This window comes from Schistocerca serialis, chromosome 1 (genome assembly GCF_023864345.2).
Source record: "Schistocerca serialis cubense isolate TAMUIC-IGC-003099 chromosome 1, iqSchSeri2.2, whole genome shotgun sequence".
Classification (NCBI taxonomy): Eukaryota; Metazoa; Arthropoda; class Insecta; order Orthoptera; family Acrididae; genus Schistocerca; species Schistocerca serialis.
The window spans coordinates 311,398,332-311,425,101 of NC_064638.1; the positions used below are offsets into that span (position 1 = coordinate 311,398,332).

General features: G+C 44.0%; 1 protein-coding gene and 1 non-coding gene across 3 annotated transcripts in view; one reads left to right on the forward strand and one right to left on the reverse strand.

Annotated features, from left to right (window-relative positions):
- LOC126469582 (diacylglycerol lipase-beta-like) overlaps positions 1-26,770 on the reverse strand; it is an 817,808-nt gene that overhangs the window by 270,673 nt on the left and 520,365 nt on the right. The gene's annotated exons all lie outside the window — the stretch shown is intronic.
- Trnat-ugu (transfer RNA threonine (anticodon UGU)) lies at positions 15,144-15,218 on the forward strand. The gene has a single exon. It is a non-coding gene; the product is annotated as a tRNA-Thr (tRNA).

Here is a 26,770-nt window from a genome sequence, read left to right on the forward strand (position 1 = left end):
ACTTACATTTGGCATCTGAGGAGCGTACCGTCAGTGCCTCGATTAGGGGAAAACCAATGCCTTCAGTATCATGTTCCGTGGCCAAAAAAACGTTCATGACAGAAGTGAGGTCGACTGCCACGGTTAGTAGGGTCTAACTCAGAGACCACTTTACAGCGTATTACTCGTTAATTCATTGTTGGACAATAATGGCTGAAGCAGCTTATAACTGTTCGGAACATAAGGGAATTACAAATCAAAAGGTTATACATTTGCTCATCCGTAATCAAACAGATTTGCATATACGCTAGAACACAGTCTTCGGACGCTCGTTGCGAGGAAAAAGGTCACATAGATTAGTGAGTTACATTTACAAGCCGGTACACGCTGACGACGCATTGTGAGAAAGGCGAGAAGCACATGAGGTGCAGTGTGCTGACCGCTTGTTGGATGATTGCCAAAGAGAACTGCGGGGAGCGGAGGAAGCATCGCTGAATACCCCCCCCCCTCCCCCAACAGATAGGGTGATGGTGATGAGGCATGAGGAGAGAACTAGCTGCGCCTGTTTCGGTCGTATTCTTGGTTCAGGCACCTTGACATACGCTTCATACTTCCACAAAAGTAGAGGTAACGCACATAGGTAAAAATGGCTTAAATGTTGACGGATTTAAAAATGTATTTCCACGTTTAATAAAACTGCTAACTGCATTTATTACATACACTTATCACAAGGAAGGAAAACTAAGAAATAAAGTGAAATGTAAAACAGGAACTCAACAGAGAACAATGGCTACCTCGCACAGTTCTATCAGATAGGAATTGTTGACTGCAACCAAAAACAAGTGACTACCAGCCTTCCGATTCCTACCATCTTCTACCGATTCAGGACTTACGAGCATATAGACCATTTTCTAGCATTTATCGAGCCCCCTTGTTGATACCTAGATCTACAACTTCTTATCTTATTTGACGTCGTTTCATCCAGAGTTACAGATCGACAGTATCATTTGATTTTTGAGGCGATGACGATGTTTGAACAGCTGACAAAAATCCAACCACTATGTTGTCTTCACTCCCAGCGAGTATATTGTGGATGCAGACTTCATTTTTATACAGGCTGATTGCTGTTACGATGTTCGCCGAATGGCTCTTACTCGCATGGCGCGTGGGAGCGCGGGTATACTTGAGCCATAACACGTCTTTGAGTTCAGACTGTTGGGAACTATGATCCAGCATGTCACAACGTAATAGAGTGGGCTTTAATACCCCACAGTGATCGACAATGACAAAATGTCGACATTGCAATCGCAATAAATAGTTTTAGCAGGCATGTGTGGAACGGGCTACTTTCAATAGTAAAAAAAAAAAAAACGTCACGGACTGTTGGATTATTCTTAATTTCCAGTAAAAACAGAAATAAACACCTCAGTCAATTGAGGACAACGTCTGAGTAAGAGTCCGCAATCGTTCTTTTTATCTTTTTATTACGAGTTCCTTCAAGATAGCAATTTTAATTTCTTTGATAACTTGTTTCGGCTATTATTCGGCCACTGCCATCATGAGATTCACTTTATACGTGTTTATTTGGGTACAACATATCCGAAGAAACATACGTAATCCTCATGATGGCCATATGCGAAACTAGTTATTAAAGAAATTAAAACTGCGATATTGACGTAACGCTGTAACAAAAATTATGCTAGTCTCTCCAATATGGTTGCCATCAGTGTTGTCACCTCACCATTATTCAAAAGGAAAATACAGTGCCATCCGAGGTGACACACTTGCTGTCAGACCAACCACTACTGCCCATCAATGCCGAAACTATCTCGATACTGTCTCGCCTTTACCTTGGGCAGCTTTTTTTTAGTACAGAGGGAGGGGAACGGGTGGAAAGTTTTCCATTACTGCTAAGGGCAAAGAAGTATCATCATAACACTCACTAGTTTCACAGTTCGTATGACACAGCTACCGCTACATCGATAAAACACTGCATTTATCATAAGAGCAGCGGTGATACAGTACTTTAAAGCGTTCCAACTTGACAGGGAAATGTCCACATGGGATTTTCTGCGAACCGCTCTCTTTGTTTCTTATTCTTTCACATTCTCCTTCTATTAGATTTAAGTACACACTGATTTCAATCAAAAACATGCTATTCTTTCTATATCGGGCGCCGAGAAGAAATCAGAGTTGGCAAGAAGGTGTGTTATCTACATTACTAAATGGCTGACCCGGGGCACGGTCACAGTAACAGGTCGCCTGTCTAACAGCTTCCAGGGAGAACAAAAATTTGATTTCCAATATTTCATACAGTTATTGACAGAATTTACGCTATGTGCATCCAGCACTTGAAAATGAGACCCCTTCCAAAAAAAAAAGCGTAACGCATAGTTTGAAACATTTACAAAACTTTTTCTCTGTGACACCGCCATCGAAATAATGGAAGGAAAACTGCAAAATAAGGCGTGGCGTTTTAATTTATTACGTCTTTACCGCTAATTTTACGCACAACACCTTTTGCACACAGTATCTACATCTACCACAGAATGAACATGCCCAATTGTACCACTGTGCGACACATAGTTCGGGAGATATTGCTTTTTATACATGGAAGTTTCGCTTCTTTTAAGAACGGGGTGTAAGGGTTTGTTGATGCTGTTTAAGACTCCAGATATTAATAGACGTGATACACATTCTGTGCAGGATCATGCGCTGTGGACAGCAACCAAATTTAGACGTTGTTAGCAAGTCCAGAACAGATTCTCGTAGTAGAGATTAACAACATTTGTCAGTTGTTAAATATCACTGTCGAACAAGTAAACCTTCTCCGTAATCTAATGATCCAGCTGAAAAGCGTTTCAAACAACTGTACAGCATTCCAACGAGGAATATAGCCACTCCTTTCTTGTGTACCTTGTATCTAGGGTTACGAGGCACAACGTTCGCAGAGTAATCACATTCCGCTTATGTCAGATAAATCTTGCGCAGATTTCCTTAATGCGAAGAGTAGTCTAGTTTATTCTCGGAACGAGACTGTATGGTCTTAATGCGGCTCAGAAGTGGAGATTTGATTTTCTCAGTCATTCAGTTCCAGCTAATCAAAGAGCGCATAAACCTGTGTCGAAGTACCACCCGGGGCCAACGAAACAGTTCTACGAACACGCCAGCGCTTTGCATAATAAGATTCTCCGTAATAATCTGCATTGAATTAAGGAACGCTCTTCGTACATTACGAATATATGGCGTTTCCTTTCACTGAATTTCTGCGGGTGCTGGAAATGTATACGACTGAGCGGAACGTTTCATGAAATGCACATCTTCGTCAACATGGAGTCTTCATCAGAAAGTTTAGCAATTAATGACGAGCTAGATAGGTCCCGAACATTAACTTTCATCATTATGAACGAGAGACATATCGTGTGATCCGATAGTGATATAACTGCGCAAATTCACACAGACGAGACGAAAAGGGTTTGTTCAAATGCGTGTGAAATCTTATGGGACTTAACTGCTAAGGTCATCAGTCCCTAAGCTTACACACTACTTAACCTAAATTGTCCTAAGGACAAACACACACACCCACGCCCGAGGGACGACTCGAAACTCCGCCGGGACCAGCCGCATAGTCCATAACTGCAGCGCCTAAGACCGCTCGGCTAGTCCCGCGCGGCGAAAAGGGTTTGTTGGGGTGAAAGTGTTACAGGCCCAGTCAACAACGTCCGGCCATAATCACCCTTAACATTACTGCATAACAGCAGAGTGTATCGCGTGATTGTGCAGCGTCTGACTGGCAATGGTGATAGGCGTACGGCTCAGCTATTTCCCACTGCTTATAGAGCGGTGTTAATCGCGCTCCTCTTCATTCTGCTGCCTATTGTCTGTAACGGAAGGCCACAGTAATCAGAAGCTAGTGTTTCAGTGACACAATCTGCGTCGATCTATTGGAAGTCTGTCAAACTCGGGAGGCTTTTATCCTTTCGGTGACTTCGCGCTGCCCACGCTTCACTGCAACGACTGAGAAAGATGCGTACAATTACTTTTATTTCCGAAGTAATAATAAAATAAGTAACAACTAACGAAAAAGTCTTAAGTTTCAGTTTTCTTACTGTTATCCTTGATTTCATATTACCTGATGGTCACTCATTGAACTGTAGACATATTGTGCCAGGGTTCGTTTCTGGGGAGAGGGCTAACAGTCTGTTGTTCCTCGCATCTCCCCCATCTTCCCCGTCGCTCCCAAATTTTTCGCCACTCTTATTCTTAACGTGCTACATATGTCAACGATTTTAAAAATAGTAACATTGTAATATGATTTAATATAAATATAAACGCTTCTACCAAAATGTTTTTTAGCCCTCTAGGGTTCGCGGTTTTAGTATCGTCGGTCAGTAAGGAAAAATTGCGCATTCCGTGTGACGATCATATCACAGGATTCTGACACACTAGTTCATGAGGACTTTGCGAAAATTCATAAGCTTCAGTTATGTAGTATGGAGAAAAGCGCTCCTCACTCATTTCCATAAGCAAATTAATGTGAATAGATCATTTACGCCTCGCGTATGATTATCACAATGCCTGTGTTGTTACTAAAATTATAATAATCAAAGTGCTTGGTTTGAAACTGCATCTTCATTTTAGGCTCCACAGAGTGTCGTTTTCCATCAGGATGGTGAATTTGTTTCCCGCGACATTTGGCCGTCACCATTACTCATGTGGGCAGAAGCTGCGGTAGGCGAACATTACGGCGTAAAAGTTTCCACCCAGCGCTGCGCTGTCAGGTTACGGCACGGTTTATGGCTTATGGCTGCCATGCAACGGCTGTTCATTATGTAGCGAAGGAGTTGGCTGTACCACCCGTTGGTGCACCTTGCAGTTTTCTCCACCATCAAAGTTCGAGTCGGAATAACTTGTGGCTGCATTCTGCAAACACACTGTTATCTGATATATAGTTTTATTACAGTAAACTGATTATAAATTATGGGTGATATCATTATTATTGTCTTCACTGCTCAATTACTCATAAAATGATTACAGGGAACATCTGAAAGTACCGTGATTTCAAGAAAATTCAGCATCTAATAGACGTTTATGTGCATAAGATCAAGGTCTGTAACCTTCCAAAATAAGAGGTACATCACGAAATCTTATTACTACAGGAAAGGTATTACTAATCAAAGATAAAATATGAGTCTACAGTAGAGTCGCTGTTAGAAGGTCCCCGACTACTGCAGTGGGCTGGGCGCAGCAGCTTCGCCGTTTTACAGTAACCAATCACGTTCAACGCATCAGCTACGCCCTCCTAATTCAACCAGTCGCATTAAACGTCTCTGTGGCAACGACACAGTGCTGCCGGAGATCTATAGTTGGCTATTGCGCTTCGTAGTTGAGAGCTGGCAAGAGTGGCTCCAGCTGTCAGGGATAAAGTTACAACGACTCGACTATAGCATATTTTTCTATAACATTTGTTCATTAACATTTCTGGACCAACTGTTACATAGTATCAAGTTATCGCAACGAAACTCTTAGCTGTGTGATGGCAGGGCCATCTATTTGGTCGCTGGCGGAACCAACCATTCATAACCTCGGAAATTAAGGCACATACGGCGCCTTGCAGAAAGAACTCTGAAATTACGGCTAGACATGGCGATAACAAGTTGCTAACTATCAATATTGTTAATGGTGAATTACAATGCGCGGAAGATAAAGCTACATTCTTTTGGCTTTTTTTCAGCAGTATCGAGACAGAAGTTATTCGTAGACACACATAACTGTAAAGAACTGGGTTTGCGCAAGAGTATGGACTATATGGTATCTAAACAGTCATGAATGTTGTTTTCAGTTCTAATTTTGGGCTAAATTAAGCGAATAAACGTCGCGTAAGAGAAGAAGATAGCAGTTAGGAGCTTAGGTTTGAAATAGGAAAAGTTTGTTTTCTTATTAGTATGTAAGTGGCAGAAGAACTTAGCATTTATGTTAATTTTTTCAAGAAAATAAAGGTTTATTTGATAAGAGAAAAATCTGTTTGGCTGAAAGCTCAGTGTTACAGGTCCTGTATAATTTACTGAAATAAACTTACGCTGTATTACTGAAACAAACCTGGCTATAAGAGGTATGATTCACTAGTTCTCAACAATCTTTGACTTTATCAATTGCTCTGTTGTATCAGAAAGACTAAAAATAAAAAGAGAAAGCTGAAGAATCACAATCATGTAGTATTAATGTATTAAAAGAAAAAACTACATTAAAGAGTTTTTCAGGATTAAGGGTAAGCTAAGGAACAGCACTTCCGAACTAACTTCACCATAGGTTGAGAAAGAAAAATATGTAAAACTTTTATCCACTATGGATGAGAGAATCACTGCTACTGTGATGAGTAAAGGTTTCTTGAAATTACTGCAACCAGCCTTTTGTTATGTTCTTCAATTTTTATTATCAATTTAACGGTTTCGAACGCCTAGCGATTCATCATCAGACGGTACACAGTTATTGATTGTTTGCAGCAGTGGGGGAGCCATTTTGAGATGTTCTCTGTTCAGCTCTTGTGGTACACAACAGCGACAGTAAGTGCTTATCTATTTCTGTATTGCAAAAGTAACATTTGATTATATAGCAAAATTAACCTCTGTTATTTACAAAATCTACTAAACAAATAGTTTGTAAAATATTACATCCACAATTTTAGCACAGAAATTTCGTTTGACATTTCATTTATCTTTTATCTTTTGTTTAACTAACAACATTGATGAATTCTTATGACAACAATAAACATCACAGTATCGTTTTTTTTTTAAGAAAAATGAAATGTTAAGAGGGGTAGTATGTTGGAGGAGGAGACTGAGTGTGCGGGTGTTTTTTCGTGCTCTAGAAGGAGAGTGTGTTGATTAGGTGTGCCAGTGTGGAAGAGCGAGAGAGAGAGAGAGAGAGAGAGAGAGAGAGGTGGGAGGTTTTTGTGAGTTATTTAGTTTTTCAAGCTTAATGATTCTTTGAAAGTTTGGAAAAATGGGTTATTTGTTAAGTTCGTTTGTTGATTTAAGATGCTGTGTGGTGATTTATTCTTATGGGCTAAAACCTCTAATTGTTCCAGGAGGTCCATTTTTATTCCTTTGTCTGCAATGTGTAGGATATGGAGGTTTGTTTTGATGTTTCTAACTGAACGACTGTCTTGAGCAAGGTGTACTGCAAAACTAGATTTACTTATATGTTTTAAATGTAGTGCATCTGTGTGTTATTTGTATTGAATTTAGAAGTTTCGTCCTGTTTGCCCCATGTAGTAGCAGCAGCACCTGTCGCAGGTTAATTTATACATACCAGATTTCTGAAAAGGTAGCTTGGTTGTTTTAGTGTTATGAACTATTTTGTTTTGTATTTTGTTGTTTATATGGTAACTTATTTTGACTTTGTGTGGTTTAAACAGTTTTTTCAAGTTGGTATCAGATGTTATCAAGTTATTTAGTTTCTTCTGCTATTGAAGTCTGTATTGTTGACAACGTTTGGTTGGTTTTTATTTTTTCATCTACTTTGTCAATTATGGATGCATCACAAGCATTGTTGTGGGCTATTATTTTGAAAATGATTAATTCTTTGGTTTTTACATCAGGTTCAGCGTGAATGTTGTCTACACATTTGAGTGATGAATTAACAATGCTAATTTGTGTTGATTTGAATGGCAAGATGTATTATTTCTAATGATATCTGATGTGGTAGGTTTCCTATAAATTTGGAAATTATGTTCGTTGTTATGAAATGTTATATTTAGGTCAAGAAAATTAATTCCATGTTGTGTTTGGGATTCAACTGTAAATTGTATTTTGGGATGTGTACTGCCGGTCATTTTGACCGAGCGGTTTTAGGCGCTTCAGTGTGGAACCGCGCGACCGCTACGGTCGCAGGTTCGAATCCTGCCTCTGGCATGGATGTGTGCGATGTCCTTAGGTTAGTTAGGTTTAAGTAGTTCTAAGTCTAGGGGACTGATGACCTCAGATGTTAAGTCCCATAGTACTCAGAGCCATTTTTTGGGATGTGTACTGTTAGGTTTCTCAGTTAAGCTTTCTATTTCAGTGGTTGTCTCATTTATAGTTTCAAGGTGTCGTCAACATAACGTTTATAATAAATGGTCCTGTCATTTTCAATTGTTTGCTTTAAAAAAATTTTGCTTTCAGATCATTAATATAGATGTCGGCTAGCAGGCCAATTAAGCTATTTCCCATTGCTAGATCATCTTTCTGCGCATAGATTTTGTTGCTAAAGGAACAGTGATTATGAGCAAGCTGATCCAGTAGTTCGTAGATTTCTACAGTGCTTAACGTTTTGTCTTGCAACAAGATATCTTTGATGATATCGAGTGTTTCTGTTATGGATGTACTGGTGTAGAGGTTAACTATATCAAAGGATGTAAACTTTACTCTACTAGATACGGTGATATCTTTGATGCCGCCAGTCAAGTCGTAACTGTTGGGTGTAGTGCTGACTAACGGTATACAATCATTCTTAAGGAATGTGGCAAATGTAAAATTAATTTGCCTGTCACAAATCTATTTACCGGAATATATCAAAAGAAGATAATCCCAGTAGGAGATATAATTAAATCCCGTGAGTACAAAAACATTGTTAAATACTTTATTGAGCAATTACTTTTACATCTGAAGTGAAATATTTCGGTGTAGTGAGTGAAATATTGGAATATTAAATACTGTTAAGGGAACTTCTGCTTGTCATATCTCTGTGATGCTATCTGATGAGTTATTTGATTTCTGAATTAAAAGCACATTCAGTTATGCACACATATTTTCAGAGAGAAGTATTGTAAGGTAGAGTCAATGTCTTATTCGTCGGATTACGGAGAAAGTTGGCTCGCAACGAAACTAATCTCTAGTTATTCCCTTTAAGATATTACAAAGTGTATTGACCGTTGAAAGTACTATTTCTTTAGGCGCTTAGTGACATGCAAAGCAGAGTGCACTGAACCAGCGGAACGTTACCACGGTGTAGAGGGAAAAAATAATTTAAAAAATATTATACACACACCGACAAGGTAAACGAGCCATTTTTCGAGCGGGAACGAACGTCTGAAAATTCCCTCACTGTGCGCTGTGAACCGACCCATATGAGAAGGATACGGATGTGATCGTGGGTGTGCATTCCACACATCGTTACGGAACCCAGCAAGAATGTTAAAAGGTGTCCAATTTTTACCTCCAAAAATGGTCGCAGAGTGAAAAGTCGCGGCTCGTTAAAGCGGTGTGCCGGACCAAGACACTTAACTCCCAACCTTGCTTTTCACGTGCAATGGGCTTTCGCTTTGAAAGTCAGGAGAGAGGTACTGGCGGAAGTAAGGCTGTCAGGATAGCTCAGTCGGTCGCCGGCACGGTAGCTCAGCGTGTTCGGTCAGAGGGTTACCTGCCTTCTGTAATAAAAAAAAACTGAGTGAATGGATTAACGATGAACTTGAACGGGTGTCTTAGAAAGTCTGCCCCGAACAATTGTAACAAACAAAATGACATGAAAAATAAGTCGGTAAGAACATAGCCCGCGAAAGGCAAGGTTTTGGCTTCAAGTCGCGGTCGGGCATACAGTTTTAACCTGGCAGGAAGTTTCGAATTAGCGCACAGTCCGATGCAGAAAAGGGACCGATGGCCTTTGTGGTCTGGTCCCTTCAACCTCAACAAACCACACACCCAACCGATGCAGAATGAAAGATTCATTACGACGTAAAGGGTTTCGAGTCTGATGCGAAAGATAAACTAAGTTTGGTTGTGTGCTCGATGTTTTAGTAGTAGTGTGGATACGTGCGATAAGGTCATATTCTGAATAACTGAGTGGGGTATATCACAGTCTCTCTTGTACCCCAAAGACGGTAGCCCACAAAAGTAATATTTGGTGGCCAAGGTAGCTATGGAACAAGTCACTTTCTACCAGTCAATCGATTTGAGTTAGTAGCGTCCAGGTCGCGCCGTATATTTGCATCGAAGTGAGCAAGAGGTCCGTCTTTGAATGTCCCAAGTCGTGATTTAACGAAAAACAGAACCTTATTTTCGACATTAATCCATTACTAGTAAACCCCCTCCTCCCCTTCATTTCTTCCTTCTTTCCTTCCCCACCGATTCCTTGTTGTTGTTGTTGTGGTCTTCAGTCCTGAGACTGGTTTGATGCAGCTCTCCATGCTACTCTATCCTGTGCAAGCTTCTTCATCTCCTAGTACCTACTGAAACCTACATCCTTCTGAATCTGCTTAGTGTATTCATCTCTTGGTCTCCCACTACGATTTTTACCCTCCACGCTGCCCTCCAATACTAAATTGGTGGTCCCTCGATGTCTCAGAACATGTCCTACCAACCGATCCCTTCTTCTAGTCAAGTTGTGCCACAAGCTCCTCTTCTCCCCAATCCTATTCAACACCTCCTCATTAGTTATGTGATCTACCCATCTAATCTTCAGCATTCTTCTGTAGAACAACATTTCGATAGCTTCTATTCTCTTCTTGTCTAAACTATTTATCGTCCATGTTTCACTTCCATACATGGCTACACTCCATACAAATATTTTCAGAAACGACTTCCTGACATTTAAATATATACTCGATGTTAACAAATTTCTCTTCTTCAGAAACGCTTTCCTTTCCATTGCCAGTCTACATTTTATATCCTCTCTACTTCGACCATCATCAGTTATTTTGCTCCCCAAATAGCAAAACTCCTTTACTACTTTAAGTGTCTCATTTCCTAATCTAATTCCCTCAGCATCACCAGACTTAATTCGACTACATTCCATTATCATCGTTTTGCTTTTGTTGATGTTCATCTTATACCGTCCTTTCAAGACACTGTCCATTCCATTCAGCTGCTCTTCCAAGTCCTTTGCTGTCTCTGACAGAATTACAATGTCATCGGCGAACCTGAAAGTTTTTATTTCTTCTCCATGGATTTTAATACCTACTCCGAATTTTTCTTTTGTTTCTTTTATTGCTTGCTCAGATTGAATAACATCGGGCATAGGCTACAACCCTGTCTCACTCCCTTCCCAACCACTGCTTTCCTTTCATGCCCCTCGACTCTTCTAACTGCCATCTGGTTTCTGTACGAATTGTAAATAGCCTTTCGCTCCCTGTATTTTACCCCTGCCATCTTCAGAATTTGAAACAGAGTATTCCAATCAACATTGTCAAAAGCTTTCTCTAAGTCTACAAATGCTGGAAACGTAGGTTTGCCTTTCCTTAATCTTTGTTCTAAGATAAGTCGTAGGGTTAGTATTGCATCACGTGTTCCAACATCTCTACGGAATCCAAACTGATCTTCCCCGAGGTCGGCTTCTATCTTCCTTAAAAAACCGAATTCCCAAGTATAAAATAGCTCAACGCCTGATTACTTTACACATGACTTCAATTGTTAAGCATTTGACGTTGGGTAAATAAAACTGACGCAAACCATAATAATGTTGGTTTTATTAGTTTCGGATTATTCACCCACAGGCAGCTAAGAAGATAAAATCAAAACTGGAAAACAAAAAAACTGATAACACTTTATATGTTCATGTATGACCTTTCTGGCAAATGGTGCATAGTTTTCACGAATCTCAATGCTTTTTAAAACATATCCCCTGAACTATGTGTTGTATAATGACATAATTTTGCAGGTACATTTAGTGGTATACACTGACGAGCCAAAACATGGTGACCACTGCCCACCACGATGTTGGATGCCTCCTGGTGGCGTTGCGGTCACGTGACGCGGTAATTTAAGTATTTAAGCGGAGCAAACATGGAAGTGGGATCACTCTAGCGAAGATATGAGCTGAAAATAAGGAAATCCATTCAGATAAGCGACGTTGACAAAGGGCAGATTACTATTACGCAGAGCCTGTGAAAGAGTATCTCGAAAACGGCGAAGCTGTCGAATGCTCACGTGCTACTACCGTGAGCGTCAACGAAAACATGTAGGACAGTGAAACTACCACTAGGTGCTAAATGGCTGGACATCCACGACTCATCATAGAACGTGGGGTTCGGAGGCGTGTCTGTTCTGTAAAATAGGATAGATGGTGATCTGTGGCATCTCTGTCCAAAGCGCACAACGCCGGCCCACGTACAAGTGTTTCAGAGCACACCAGTCATCGTACAGTGTTGAACATGGAGCTCCGCAACAGACCACACCTACGTGTTCACATGTCGATCCAACGACATTATCAATGTGGGCGTGGAACCATCAGGATTCGATCAGTGGAAACGTGTTGTCTCTTCGGGTGAATCACATTTTTGCTACGCTTGGTCGATGGCCGTCTCCACAAACGCCGTCATCGAGGTGAACGGCGGCTCGAAACGTGCAGCGCGTTACGGAAGCAGTCTGATGGGACCAGTATTAAGGTAGGGAGACGTTCTCCGACGCTTGCATGGAACCTGTGGTAGCAATCCAAGACACCCTGACTACTGCGAACTACCTGCATCCCTTCATGCTCGATGTCTTCCCCGACGGTGATGTCATCTTTCAGCAGGATAACTGCCCATGTCCTGGAGCCAGAACCGTGCAGTAGTGGTTTGAGGAGCATTATAGTGAACTCACGTTGATGTTTCGGCGACCACATTCGCCTGATGTAAAATCCTATGGAACCCATCTCGGCCGCTATCTGGCGCCATCAACGCGTACGCAGATCAAATGGTTCACATGGCTCTGAGCACTACGGGACTTAACATCTGAGGTCATCAGTCCCCTAGAACTTAGAACTACTTAAACCTAACTAACCTAAGGAGATCACACACATCCACGCCCGATGCAGGACTCGAACCTGCGACCGTAGCGGTCGCGCGGCTACAGACTGAAGCGCCTAGAACCGCTCGGCCACACCAGCCGGCTACGCAGTTCAGCGGCCCGTTATTTACACGAATCACATGACATATCTAATGTCACATACCTCCACAAACCTACCAACTAATTGTCAGGTACCTGATGCGCAGAATCAGTGATTTAATTCATTCCCAAGAAGGACAGACAAGCTATTAAGGAGGTGGTCATAATGTTCTGGCTAATCAGTGTATGTGGATACTGTCTGTAAAGGAGTAATAAACGTAAAAGTCTGTCCGATGAAAACATTGTATTGTACGAACTCCGAAAATGTAGCAGGCGATGAACGTTTATCATTGTGTTTGTTTGTGTGTGTGTGTGTGTGTGTGTGTGTATGTATGGGAGGGGGGGAGGGAAGGGGTTAGGAAGAAAAAGTTTCAAAAAGGTTTATTAGCAGTATATATGACGGTAGTATCTGCTCCCGAAAGAACAGTTACCGTTGATGACCATGCAGCTTTGCTAGAATGAAATGATAATTAAATGGACACCCTAGCTGCAAACATGGGTTGATATACTTCATTGGGGACTTGTTGAAAATGTGTGTCCCGACCGGGACTCGAATCCGGGATCTCCTGCTTACATGGCAGACGCTGTATCCATCTGAGCCACCGAGGGCACATAGTGCGCCTGCATGGACTTATCCCTTGCCCGCTCCCCGTGAGACCCACATTCCCAACATTTCCACACCACTACATTCACAGTGCGCCTAATATACACTCCTGGAAATTGAAATAAGAACACCGTGAATTGATTGTCCCAGGAAGGGGAAACTTTATTGACACATTTCTGGGGTCAGATACATCACATGATCACACTGACAGAACCACAGGCACATAGACACAGGCAACAGAGCATGCACAATGTCGGCACTAGTACAGTGTATATCCACCTTTCGCAGCAATGCAGGCTGCTATTCTCCCATGGAGACGATCGTAGAGATGCTGGATGTAGTCCTGTGGAACGGCATGCCATGCCATTTCCACCTGGCGCCTCAGTTGGACCAGCGTTCGTGCTGGACGTGCAGACCGCGTGAGACGACGCTTCATCCAGTCCCAAACATGCTCAATGGGGGACAGATCTGGAGATCTTGCTGGCCAGGGTAGTTGACTTACACCTTCTAGAGCACGTTGGGTGGCACGGGATACATGCGGATGTGCATTGTCCTGTTGGAACAGCAAGTTCCCTTGCCGGTCTAGGAATGGTAGAACGATGGGTTCGATGACGGTTTGGATGTACCGTGCACTATTCAGTGTCCCCTCGACGATCACCAGTGGTGTACGGCCAGTGTAGGAGATCGCTCCCCACACCATGATGCCGGGTGTTGGCCCTGTGCGCCTCGGTCGTATGCAGTCCTGATTGTGGCGCTCACCTGCACGGCGCCAAACACGCATACGACCATCATTGGCACCAAGGCAGAAGCGACTCTCATCGCTGAAGACGACACGTCTCCATTCGTCCCTCCATTCACGCCTGTCGCGACACCACTGGAAGTGGGCTGCACGATGTTGGGGCGTGAGCGGAAGACGGCCTAACGGTGTGCGGGACCGTAGCCCAGCTTCATGGAGACGGTTGCGAATGGTCCTCGCCGATACACCAGGAGCAACAGTATCCCTAATTTGCTGGGAAGTGGCGGTGCGGTCCCCTACGGCACTGCGTAGGATCCTACGGTCTTGGCGTGCATCCGTGCGTCGCTGCGGTCCGGTCCCAGGTCGACGGGCACGTGCACCTTCCGCCGACCACTGGCGACAACATCGATGTACTGTGGAGACCTCACGCCCCACGTGTTGAGCAATTCGGCGGTACGTCCACCCGGCCTCCCGCATGCCCACTATACGCCCTCGCTCAAAGTCCGTCAACTGCACATACGGTTCACGTCCACGCTGTCGCGGCATGCTACCAGTGTTAAAGACTGCGATGGAGCTCCGTATGCCACGGCAAACTGGCTGACACTGACGGCGGCGGTGCACAAATGCTGCGCAGCTAGCGCCATTCGACGGCCAACACCGCGGTTCCTGGTGTGTCCGCTGTGCCGTGCGTGTGATCATTGCTTGTACAGCCCTCTCGCAGTGTCCGGAGCAAGTATGGTGGGTCTGACACACCGGTGTCAATGTGTTCTTTTTTCCATTTCCAGGAGTGTATGTTTGCTCATCATACTCATTACTCGCTGCAGATTAATCTACCAAGTCCCGTACGAGTTCGGGCACAGCGTGTGTGTATGATGGGCAAACGTCTATTAGGCGCACTATGAAGGTAGTGGTGTGGACATGTTGGGAATGTGGGTCTCACGGGGAACCTGCAAGGGTAAGTCCCTGCAGGCACACTATCCTGTGTGCCCTCGGTGGCTTAGATGGATAGAGCGTCTGCCATGTAAGCAGGAGATCCCGGGTTCGATTCCCGGTCGGGACACACATTTTCATCATGTCCCCAATGAAGTATATCAACGGCTGTTTGCAGCTAGGGTGTCCATTTAATCATTTTATTAGCAGTTGCTCAATTCTCTCTTTCTCAAATGATGCATTAATATAGTATGGGTAATTCGTGCGCCGTGAGTTACTCTTCTTCAAGATATATACACAGTTTCCAACAGCAACATTTGACTTATTGTCTTAATCCTTTAACGTGAGACTATACTTCTGGATACTATGACAGAGGGATGGGAAAAACCGACCGATTAAAAACCGATACCGGTAATTTAGTTCTGAACAACCGGTGTTTTTCGATATTTGTTTGGTCTCCGTTATAGCAAGTGTTTCCATTTTTAACTAATAATCGAATAAAAAACCGAAATATCAATTAACCATAGCAGCAGTGCTAAAATTTTTCGTTTGTAGATAAAACTTTTTTAAAAAAAGTAATTTTTATTGGTAAAATTTGCCTTGCTGTGAAATATTGTGTTATTACAGAAAGTGGGAAAAGTGATGAGTGGATAGTAATAACAATGCCGACAGAAACGAGTAACAAACACATGGCATAAGAATTGGCACAGCTTTGTTGAAACAATAATGTAGCTTTCAGCACGTGGCGTTGCTTATTAGACGGTACACTTGTATATGTCATGTGGAGTTGGTCTATACGGCAGTTTCTCACTGTCTTCCTATGGCGTTAGGTGTATTGCAGAATGGTCCCACCCCTAGTCTGGAAATACTTTTACGAAATGACGTAGCAACGAAGTAGGCTACAATGCTTCATTTGCTTAAAAAGATTGAAGGTTTGTCTGCCATTTCTATGAAATAATAAAAGAGCAAGGAAATTATGGTAACAGTAATAGCAACAACTCGTTCACAGTATACAATAAAAAGAGAAGGTAGCTAGCTGCTGTGTGTGTCTGTATAATACGCCTTTATCTGCTTGTAGCCCTTGAAAACGGGCAAATTAACACGAAAAACAAAAGTTTCTCATCAGTTTTGACCCTTTAGCACTGACTATTCGTAATTCCCAAGAGGTGATATTATCCCGATTACATGATTTTGGAGCACAGTTTCAAAAAATTAGAATCAGTAGTAGAATACTAGTGATCTTCTGTGCTATTCCAGCACTTATCCATTTTCCCAAAAAAAAAAAAAAAAAAAAAGCATGAGCGGTGGAAGGACTAAATTTTCTTTTATTTGTCTGTTTAATTTAAGATTTTGATTCTATGATTCTTGAAGCTGAGAGAGTAAAAAATTTTTAAATCTTTGGTCGATTTCTACGTTTATTACAGAAAATAATAGAAATAAAAAAACCGCAAATCGGTTATTTCAGAAACCGCTTATTTTGAGCGGTTTTAACACTCAGATTAAGCTGGCATAGAGGGAAAAAAATGATATGACCGAAGCCGGTTGTTTCAGCGATAACCACTATCCCTGCTATGACAGTATTAGAAATTTTTAAATTCAGGCAATAATTATATTAAATACTGAAAATCAAGTTTTTCTTACCATGGAAGCCGTTAGATAGGCAACCTACATCTGGGAACGTGTGACCGCTTCTGCCCTTTCGTAATATCAATCCCAAATCATTTAATTTAGGAGCATCTATCCGGCGCATACCACATCCGGAGCTGCTGAATTTTCGAATGATGAGTGACAGTTCATCTAAGAGCATAAACAATGACACTATAACTGCATCCAATCGTGCTGCCGTTTGCTTTCTTCTATGGAAACATAAATTTCCAATCAAAATTCTTGTCAAAAGATATTATTCAAAATAAATGGTTTGTTTTACAAATGTTTACCTGGATGTAACAGTGAATATAAGTTACTCAGATAGTTAGCCAGAGTTATATCGTTAGATGATCTTGAGCCCGCAACAATTTATCAGTACGTCATTACACAATACATTGTGAAACTTGAGCCTATCCTGGTGAAATCTGGTTTCGCAGGACAGAGCGGATCAGATTGTGGAAAGGGTCCAAGGTTAGTTATACAAGAACACACACAACTTTATTCCTCAAAACAATGCACAGTTTTCTCTTTAAACCAACAAAGATCAATTCACGACTGAGGGCACAAGTAACTTCTCCAGAATAAGTTCAAACGATTGTTTTTAAAACACCAGGATTTAGAGTAACGTCTGAAGGCCTGACTTAAGAAAATTATATCATCTTGCCTAAATGGCGAAATAATATTTCAGATCAACTAAGGAAATTCTTTAAAAGCCAAGCATTCACAAATTTCGGATAAAGGCCATATTAAGGAAAATTCAAGTTAATTCTTCGGCTGAAATCCCAATTAATTTTTTCTTTTTACATAACAGAAGACAGACTTTAAAGATAAGCCATTACACAGTACAACAGAAAAACATATTAAGAAAACTTGAAGTATCTTCTCGGCTGAAGGCCCAAGCAATTACTCAAGAATAATTAAAGACAACCTTAAGATAAACATTTACAGAACACGGCTGAAGGCCGTTTTAAGAATTCAAGATAATTAAAGAGAAACCTTACAGACAAGGATATACATATTAAAGCCTCAGATTTTGAAACAAAGGCGGCTGAAGGCCTAAATGCAGAGCAACAAGAATTTTAGATGAAACACGGCTCGAGGCCTAATCTTAAAGCGCCGCGCGGGATTAGCCGAGCAGTCTATGGCGCTGCAATCATGGACTGTGCGGCTGGTCCCGGCGGAGGTTCGAGTCCTCCTTCGGGCATGGGTGTGTGTGTTTGTCCTTAGGATAATTTAGGTTAAGTAGTGTGTAAGCTTAGGGACTGATGACCTTAGCAGTTAAGTCCCATAAGATTTCACACACATTTGAACATAATCTTAAAGTTGTTATGAAGTTCGGCTGAAGGCCATACACCAAACATAAAACAGACAATATTAATACACGGCTGAAGGCCTGGCACAGTACCTGCGACCAAATAAAATGACAATCACAAACAACAACAGTGGTGCTCAGAAATATTCCAAGGGTCGGCCTGGGGAGAAAACTCTAACCACAGTTTAAGTGAGACAGACAGCTCAGCGTAACACTAAAAAAACGGGTTGCACCACGACCTACAGACAGCTGACGAACCAACCAACCGCTTAATCAATTCCCTTCCACCTGACCAACAGCATGACAACCAGAAGTACCAGCGAAGACGAGGATCGCAGCAGGATTATGTCTTAATAATTGACGTATAAACACAGTCAAGGCACAATAAACACTCGAAGAGAAAAGGAGAACAACACCAAGCTGTCGAACTACCTGCCATGCCGGACAGCATCAACACAGCGAGGAAAATCCACTGTCACGAAACTACGCTTGCGACCAGGGCAGGTAACCGGTTGGTTAACGGCCACAAGGCAGGAGACATCGCTGGTGCACTTCACTAATAAATTATAATCACTTCAAAGGTTAAACACCGCACAGGGAAACGGCTGCAAAATCTTGCCGACTCCAACGCACCATCACGTTGCTGCTTGCGGGGACAGCCCAGGATGCAACAACCAGCAATCAACGAAGAGACTTCACAGCGGTTGAGCTTTCATGACAGGTTCACTCATTACTCAACTCCAGTTTACAGGTGCGGTGGCCGACGAACTTAGCATTCCTCACAGCTGGTGCCACACAACTCCGACCGCGCGTGCTCGCCGCCAGCGGCCCCGGCCTGATCACACGCCGCAGAGACTTCCTCGCTGCTCCGCCAACTGCCACACACACCATGACACGGAAATACACTCCTGGAAATGGAAAAAAGAACACATTGACACCGGTGTGTCAGACCCACCATACTTGCTCCGGACACTGCGAGAGGGCTGTACAAGCAATGATCACACGCATGGCACAGCGGACACACCAGGAACCGCGGTGTTGGGCGTCGAATGGCGCTAGCTGCGCAGCATTTGTGCACCGCCGCCGTCAGTGTCAGCCAGTTTGCCGTGGCATACGGAGCTCCATCGCAGTCTTTAACACTGGTAGCATGCCGCGGCAACGTGGACGTGAACCGTATGTGCAGTTGACGGACTTTGAGCGAGGGCGTATAGTGGGCATACGGGAGGCCGGGTGGACGTACCGCCGAATTGCTCAACACGTGGGGCGTGAGGTCTCCACAGTACATCGATGTTGTCGCCAGTGGTCGGCGGAAGGTGCACGTGCCCGTCGACCTGGGACCGGACTGCAGCGACGCACGGATGCACGCCAAGACCGTAGGATCCTACGCAGTGCCGTAGGGGACCGCACCGCCACTTCCCAGCAAATTAGGGACACTGTTGCTCCTGGGGTATCGGCGAGGACCATTCGCAACCGTCTCCATGAAGCTGGGCTACGGTCCCGCACACCGTTAGGCCGTCTTCTGCTCACGCCCCAACATCGTGCAGCCCGCCTCCAGTGGTGTCGCGACAGGCGTGAATGGAGGGACGAATGGAGACGTGTCGTCTTCAGCGATGAGAGTCGCTTCTGCCTTGGTGCCAATGATGGTCGTATGCGTGTTTGGCGCCGTGCAGGTGAGCGCCACAATCAGGACTGCATACGACCGAGGCACACAGGGCCAACACCCGGCATCATGGTGTGGGGAGCGATCTCCTACACTGGCCGTACACCACTGGTGATCGTCGAGGGGACACTGAATAGTGCACGGTACATCCAAACCGTCATCGAACCCATCCTTCTACCATTTCTAGACCGGCAAGGGAACTTGCTGTTCCAACAGGACAATGCACGTCCGCATGTATCCCGTGCCACCCAACGTGCTCTAGAAGGTGTAAGTCAACTACCCTGGCCAGCAAGATCTCCGGATCTGTCTCCCATTGAGCATGTTTGGGACTGGATGAAGCGTCGTCTCACGCGGTCTGCACGTCCAGCACGAACGCTGATCCAACTGAGGCGCCAGGTGGAAATGGCATGGCAAGCCGTTCCACAGGACTACATCCAGCATCTCTACGATCGTCTCCATGGGAGAATAGCAGCCTGCATTGCTGCGAAAGGTGGATATACACTGTACTAGTGCCGACATTGTGCATGCTCTTTGCCTGTGTCTAAGTCCCTCTGGTTCTGTCAGTGTGATCATGTGATGTATCTGACCCCAGGAATGTGTCAATAAAGTTTCCCCTTCCTGGGACAATGAATTCACGGTGTTCTTATTTCAATTTCCAGGAGTGTATAACTGCCACACCAAAGAAGTTACAGCAGTACCAGTATCGATAAACGCTGCTGCTGCCACTGACGGAGGCAAGTGAGGAACTTGTTCAGATAGTAAATGAGGGAGGAATAAAACGCCACTCAATGGTGAGAAAATGCCCAAAAGGAAAAACGGCGTCAACGCAAGCCGACCACGGCTCACCCGGCGTATAAAATGTTCAAACATCCTACGGAATTCAGCTGGAGAACATCTTCGTCGACCGCGGATGTTTCGACAGGTCCACCCAATGTCATTTCCAATGCACAAATTCAACGAGAGAGCATTGTGCAGGGAAACTTAAACGCTCAGTAGGTGAGCATATGGCAACAACCAAAGATGAACCTTCAGGCTGATAGTTGTCACCATCTGGCTCGCTATGAAGGAGTACTTCGTACCTTTGTTCATAGGAACCGCGTCATCTCAGGCGTTGAAAGTTCGTCAACTGCGTTAGCTCACTACGAAGCCAAATTCGCCAGAAAGGTCACCGTGAAACATCAGATGAGCTACCGACCAGCCATGAGTCGGGTGAGTGATGAAAATAACGAGGTGGCACCCGACCCTGCAACCTTTTTGCCTTGTGCAGGTAGAATTTCAAAAGGAGGGGGTGGTCGTATTCTGTGGAAACACTGTGTGAAACGTGTTTATCCATTACCGTGTAAGATTAGAGTCCTGTAAGGGATGATCTACGGCAGGATGTCTACCTTATCCCTTGGAACTGTAGCGCGTCATACATTGATGAGGCTATCAGGACTGTGGAGAACCGATGTACTGAGCGTAAGCATCACAAACGCTTATAACAGCCGAGCAAATCTTCAGTTGCAGAACATTGTCTTCGCGTCGGCCATCCAATGGAATATAACAACACTGAGGTACTCGTGTGTACTTCCTGCTATTGGGCTTTTGTTATTAAAGAACCAGTCGAGACTAAATTAGCAAGTGACCTCACAAATAAAGACAGAGATTTTTGCATAAATTATGCTTGTATTATGCTCTCTCCCTGTTCGAACGACAGGGGCATCCAGTTAATGCCATTTACTCAACCGTTGATAATTAACATTAATTAACATTCTCTACCAGCAACTTCTGACGTTGGTTAGCTTGGTTGTATGGTGTCATTAGTTGTCTATGGTGTGTGTGTGTGTGTGTGTGTGTGTGTGTGTGTGTGTGTGTGTCCGTCCGTGTGTTTAGTCTTTCTGCATACGCCGTATTATGGATATTGGGCGGCGTAGTTCCAACCGCTGCGGATTTAAATTTCCTTGCACAGTGCTGTATCGTTGCTCTTGTGCCTTGAAAATGACGACAGTTTTCATCTGTCAGAATATCGGCGGTTTCTAAGGCGTCATCCGGCTGCATTTCTGTAAGTAGTTTTTGAAGCTGTGAATCACGCCCATTCTTTTGACAGATCCATCCCCTTGTATATGGACAATGCACACAATTAGAATTACTTAATTTGAGTGGTGCCACTTTTATTTAAGCTCAGAAAGAGACGAAAAGGAAAGGATAGAGGTAAGTAGTCATTATTAATAACGTAAATAATTTGGAAATCGCGAAATCCTCTTTTGAAGAAGGTTTCAGTTTTACGACGAAAGCCACTCAGTTCACGACAGGCAGTCCCAGAGCTCGTACGTTCGTATCTCCTGGTTACGACACTGACAAATACCCACACATGGACGAAGTGCTTTCTCGACGCTGCTCATGAGCTACGCCACCTATTTGCCGCTACAGTAATTCTCCGAGGATACCGTACAGCACGCCTCGTCTTCCCATCTCACCGCCACACCTCCCCATGCAGTGTTGCCGCCACTGATCCTGCCACTAAACCTGTACTTTTCACCTCGTACAGTGATGCAAGGAGGTAAGACCTGCGAAGGATCGATAGCTGTTCCCCCTGTAATTTTACAACGAAGAAATTTAAATGCAACACAGCACAGTCAAAAGAAATATAGCATTCGCCAATAAATACTACGGTACTGCCGGGGACAGTATTGATTGACTACTAAAGTCAGCAGTCACAGAAAATAAAACAATAGCGGCCCGAAGTCTTTACAAATGCACCAAGGTGAAGACTAGAAACCGGGTGTGCACAAAATACGAAATGGCACCTCTTAATTAGTTATACTACTGTTAGCTGCATCTCTGTTTTCCTCTTCTGCAGACAAAACGCTGCTTCCTTTTTTCCTGGCTCTTGATATGGCTTGAGATTTACATTAGCTATCGAGCCGCCAGAGCTTCAGAGACAGCTGAATGTATTCACTTTTAATTGTCAACCACAGTCACATCTTTTATTAATACTGCTTCAACAAGGTTCGACAATTACTGTTATAATCAGATGATTCACAATTATAAGACCGTCAGTCTTGCTACTGCAAAGTGTTAACCGTCACTGTTCAATAATAATATATCTAGATTTAAATAAAATACTTTTATTGAGTCTTACCAGTTGCCGGGCACAAAGATAATATCAAGGCCGATTTCGATTTATAAAGTTGTCGTCAGGCGATTCAGCTTCAGCAAACTGTAATTGTAATGTGTGACTTAATGCGTTATACCCGCAATACATTATCTGATCTGAGGCATTCGGATGTGATGCTTAATTGATATGCAGATATGAGTAGCGGCGGTCCCGGCAGTATAAAATGAGGCGGGGTCTATTGTGATGTCAGCGGAGCAGCAGTCCGCAGCTCGTGGTCTAGTGGCTACCTCTGGAGCACAGGGTCCCAGGTTCGATTGTCGTCCAGATTGGGGATTTTCTCTGTCCGGGGACTGGGTGTTTTTGTTATCCTCATCATTTCACCATCACCCTCATCATTCGTGACAGTGGCTAGAGTGGCCTGCAAAAAAAATTGGACTGTGGAAAAACTGGGACTTTGTACGGGCGCTGATAACCGCGCAGTTGAGCGTCCCACAAACCAAACATAATCATCGTCAGCAGAGAAGCAGTAACAGCAGAATGAGTCAATCAGCGAACTCATTGCACTGGTCATCGGACCACCTGCGTAACAAATCCATCAGTCCGTCTAGAGCTGCCCAGAACGACTGTTGGCGTTGTATGAAGTGGAAACGCGAAGAAATAAACACAGCTAAACCAATACCAACCAACGGCCTTACCGCAGTGGTAACACCGGTTCCCGCCAGATCACCAAAATTAAGCGCTATCGGACTGGACTGGCACTTGGATGGGTGACCATGCGGTCTGCCGAGCGCTGTTGGCAAGCGGGGTTCACTCAGCCCTTGTGAGGCAAACTGAGGAGCTACTTGACTGAGAAGTAACGGCTCCGGTCTCGTAAACTGACATATGACCGGGAGAGCGGTGTGCTGACCACATGCCCCCCCTTATCCTCATCCAGTGACGCCTGTGGGCTAGGGATGACGAGGCGGCCGGTCGGTACCGTTAGGCCTTCATGGCCTGTTCGGGCGGACGTACGCCTACTGACGGATAGGAACCGCGCAACATGGCGGACACTGGTTGCAAAAAATCGCATGCAGTCAGCAGTAGGCACTATTTGTGAGTTCCAAAGTGCTGCGGGAAGTATAGCTAGCACAATAACAATGCGTGAGGAGTTAAAATGAATGGGAAATAATGGTCGAGCAGCTCCTCATAAGCGACACATTTCTGCAGTCCATGGTAAGCGACGGTTGGGGTGGTGTAAGGAGCGAGACCACTAGAGAGGGAAGTGTGAATCACGCGGTACTCTAGGGCAAAGCGGTGGAAGGGTAAGATGTGTTTGGCGAATGGCTCGAGAACGTTACCGGCCATCATGTGCAGTGCCAACGGTGAAGTATGGAGGATGTGGCGTTACGATAAGAGTGTTTTTCATAGGGCGTGGTTCCCTTATTGCGTTTAAGAAAACGTTAAATGCGGGAGGATATTTTACAGCATTGTGTACTGCGAACAGTAGAGGAACAGTTCTGAGTAAGAACGCAGAGTCTGCTCCGGACTCCAGCGTCCAACATACTAACTTCTCTGTTTTCGGCTCTTGAAGAAGAATGGACTGCTGTTCCCCCACGGACATGCAGATACATCACTGAAAGTATACTCAGCCGAGTTCAAGCCGTCATAAAGGCGAAGTGTGGACACGTGCACTAAATTTTGGTCAGATGCGACGCGCACAAACGCTGCTGACACGTGCGGGGCAAAACTATGCAAAAGGTGACTTTTCTCACGTAATAGTCCAAGATTTGAAGTTTTTTGGCTACTTGGTGTTGTCTGCGTGAGATATTACTAGTGAACTTGAAGTTTTTTTTCTTTTTTTTCATGCCTGCTAAGTGACGTTTATATTTTTAATACAACTACAAGCCATCAGATGATGACAGTACCTATGGAAAGCCGGCCACTGTGGCCGAGCGGTTCTAGGCGCTTCAGTCCGGAACCACGCGGCTGCTACGGTCGCATCTTCGAATCCTGCCTCGGGAGGGGATGTGTGTGATGTCCTTAGGTTAGTTGGGTTTAAGTAGTTCTAAAGCTAGGGGACTGATGACCTCAGATGTATGTCCCGTAGTGATTAGAGCCATTTGAACCATTTGAACCTATGGAAACCGATAACTGCAATGTTATGAAAAACGTATTTATAACTGATATTACATATTTACAGACTCGAGAGCGGCCCCATGGTTCCCTTTGTAGCTGACGCTCCGACGAACATTAGCTGCTGGCAGTTGGCACCTTTTGCTAACAATGGCTACCGGAAGCCCCATTCGGAGCGATCGCCAGGTACAATGAGCGCCTTTCCGCCCGACCTTCCCGACTCTGGCAGCACACGTGACACGAATTATTAAGGATAGTCGCCAGGGACAGCGGCTGCCTGCTCTCTCCCACGCGCGCGTCCACACAATGCGGTCTACATACAGCGCCGTAATCAGCCTAGCTGCCAAGACTGTTTTTAAATCACTCTCTTGCACTTGTGGCCATAATTAAGACTATAAGAACTGCCGTAAAGTAATGAAATACAGAGATATTAATAATCGACGGTAACTACTGCGATCGCGTGTTTTAGGGTTGGGTTGGGTTGTTTGGGGAAGGAGACCAGACACCGAGGTCATCGGTTTCATCGGATTAGGGAAGGACGGGGAAGGAAGTCGGCCGTGCCCTTTGAAAGGAACCATCCCGGCATTTGCCTGGAGCGATTTAGGGAAATCACGGAAAACCTAAACCAGGATGGCCGGACGCGGGATTGAACCGTCATCCTCCTGAAAGCGAGTCCAGTATCTAACCACTGCACCACCTCGCTCGGTCACGTGTTTTAGTATCCACTCTGAAGAAGGAGATATATCAGGTGCAAGGCAGTGCATCTCTAGTTCTGTTAATGAGCTTGCAATAAATTAATCATCTATTTAGCTCAAGTCTTAAATATATTGCGGGAACCGGAAAGTGTTAGACAACGAAAATCTTGATCGAACGATACCAGATACTCTAGTATTTCCATGCCTGTGGAATACTTTGATTAAAATTTCACACTTACGTGAGCCTAATTTCAGTGTTCTCCGTAGAGAGAAAAAAAAAGATAAAAGCTATTACTATACAGAATGTCCCAGGAAGAATGATACGTATTCAGGGATATGACAGGGAAGACCATTCGAAGAAAAAAGTTTAGTAAACATGCGTTCTAAAATGCTTTAAGAGCTACGAGCGCTTGTTCAGTAAAGGAAATGTGTTTCACAGTAGCGAGGGTGTACAAGCGCTCATAGCTTTTGAGGTATGCAAGTTTCAAAATGGTTCTGAGCACTATGGGATTTAACATCTGAAGTCATCAGTCCCCTAGAACTTAGAACTACTTAAACCTAACTAACCTAAGGACGTCACACACATATATGCCCGAGGCAGGATTCGAACCTGCGACCGTAGCAGTCGCGCAGTTCAGGACTGAAGCGCCTAGAACAGCTCGGTCACCACGGCCGGCTACGCAAGTTTACTGGACCATTTTTTTTTTCTTTTTTGATCCATACTACCATCTATCAAAATATGGACAGCAAAGAGCTTGCTATAGAAGAGATTTCTCTGACAATATCGAAGATGAAGTGCTCACAGCTTGTAAGATATGCGTTTCAGAACCCATGTTCACTACATTTTTGGCTTCAAATGACCGTTCCTCTCATATTCCTGAAAACTGACCATTCTTCCTGGCCATCGTATATATGTAGAATGGTGTACATGCGTGATAACTACTGGGTGTGTCTAAAGTTATCAGACTGACACAGGTCGACATGTGAAATATCGCAAGGGATTGTCGCTGCGACCACGGAATGCTGAGGTAAGTGTACAGACAGACACTGGTGCCTAAACTGAAGTGGTCGAATATCTCAGATTCATCCACATCATCTGCTGCAGTGCCTATGGAGCCTGCAGTGAATTTACGGACGGGGGTACCACTGAGTGACTGAA